The sequence below is a fragment of the Macrobrachium nipponense genome, chromosome 32 (genome assembly GCF_015104395.2).
Source record: "Macrobrachium nipponense isolate FS-2020 chromosome 32, ASM1510439v2, whole genome shotgun sequence".
In the NCBI taxonomy this organism is placed as follows: Eukaryota; Metazoa; Arthropoda; class Malacostraca; order Decapoda; family Palaemonidae; genus Macrobrachium; species Macrobrachium nipponense.
The window spans coordinates 48,858,950-48,861,200 of NC_061094.1; positions in this window are offsets into that span (position 1 = coordinate 48,858,950).

The window sequence follows — 2,251 nt, forward strand, 5'->3', positions numbered from 1 at the left end:
ACAGCGGAATTAAGTATAATTACAGAAAATGCCAGTTACATAAAATACTTGATGTTGAATAAATCTCCTTTCTGTAACTAAATTAATGTAATTTATGAATCTTACCGTCTTCATTGAGATTTAATACTGGGCTTCAAGGGATTTCGTTCTGATCATAACTTTCTCCAAAGCTCTTCCTTGCTTTCGTTGTTCTTCTTCCGCGGTAAAAGTAAAATGAGATAGAGAAACTTATCATTTTCATTGTATGGGCCTGTCTTGTGTATATGTTACAGAGAATATGCGAAATCAGGGATTTCACGAAATCCCTAGGGAATATGTGCGAAACACGGTGAAACAGTGATTCATCTACTGTTTCGCCGTGTTTAGTACTAACTCCCCTGTGGAGTCGAATGTATTTCGCCGTGTTTAGCATTTGATCCAAAAGGGGCTAGTACTAAACACAGCGAAACACATTTAACCCCCCCAAGGGACAAGTACCAAACACGGCGAAACAGTGTAGATGAATCACTATTTCACCGTGCTTAGTACTATAGTAGATTCACATCAACCATGCATCTGATGTCTAGGCCAGTCCCTTACAACGCTCCTGATTTGTTGTTGGTACGCCAATCACAGGGCTGGAAACTCTCAGTCTCTATCCCTCAGGAGACGTGGAACATGCATCATGCCTATGTGAACTCTCGAGACTGAAGGTTTCCAGCCCAGTGATTGGCTTATCAACAGCCAATCAGGAGCATCGTAAGGGACTGACCTAGACATCAAATGCACGGTTTATGTGAATCTACTATAGCCCTTGGTGATCAAATGTTCCTAAACAAATTGGTTATTTTACATATTCACTAGGGATTTCGTGAAATCCCTGGATTTCACATATTGTCTGTAACATATATAAAGACACGAATCAACCCATTTACTCAAAGGAAACTGAGCCTTATGTGTTCGTCATCTTTCTGAATTGGTCACATTCCAGATTATTATGTGGTGCTTAAGCCAATGACAACAATAGGTTTAAAATCCTGAGGGAGACTCTCACACATGGATGCAGAATCCATTTTTCACTATGAATCATTAATGTAATAAAATATTTTCCCACAAAATTATTTAGTCAATGAGACAGGCAAAAGATGGAAACTTAACATAGCTTAAAAAAAAATAAATAAATAAATAAGAAAAGCAAATTGTTCGCATCGCGTATTTGAATAACAAATCCATACCAAAAAATTATTCCGTTATCCTATGAAAAATACGTTGAAGTTTCCTCGGCGCAATCGAGTTTTCTGTACAGCTGCTACTGGTGGTAGCCTGTACTATAGAGTTGCCAGACACAAGATCATGGCTATCTTTAATCTTAAATAAAATAAAAACTACTGAGGCTAGAAGGCTGGAATTTGGTATGTTTGATGATTGGAGGGTGGAAGATCAACATTCCAATTTGCAGCCCTTTAGCATCTGTAGTTTGTAAGATATGAGGGCGGACAGAAAAAGTGCAGACGGACAGACAGATACATATCTCATTGGTTTTCTCTTACAGAAAAATAGAAAGCGGCATCCTACATCATTTTCACTGACCTACAAATGATGGTGTTGGGAATAGATGACATCGCTGTAAGGGGTCTGACAGAGAACCAGTGGATGAATTTATTGATGAAATCATAGAACACTAAAAAAAGAATAGCTCACAAAAAAACTGCAAAAATAATGGCTATTTTTGATTAATTGAAACGAGTTATCAAATTGATGTGATTTTTATCTATCACACACACAATCACACACACATAAATATGTGTGTGTATGTATAAATGCATATACATATATATACATATAAATTTTACGACTTTTCACAAAAACGGCATAAAGAAAAACATCAGCAAATGACAAGTGCTACTCTAAATTAATAAACGTAAATAAAATTCACATTTATGAACTGGTGAACAAATCATATTTGCTGCTGCCAATCACAGGGTCACCCAAGCAAAGTCCAAACAAAATTGAGGGATAAAAATTTCATTCATTCGCTAACTCGTTTCGATCAATCAAAACATGGCTGACAAAAGTGGCCGCTGTATTTGCAATCTATTTTTATTTTTGAGAACTAGTTTTATCTTTTATGTCATTGTTATATGATGTATTTGATGAATTCCTTCACCAACCCTTCCGTCAGTACTGTGAAAAGTCATCCATTTAATCTCCATCACACAAACACACAAACACACACACACACACACACACACACACACACACATATATATAT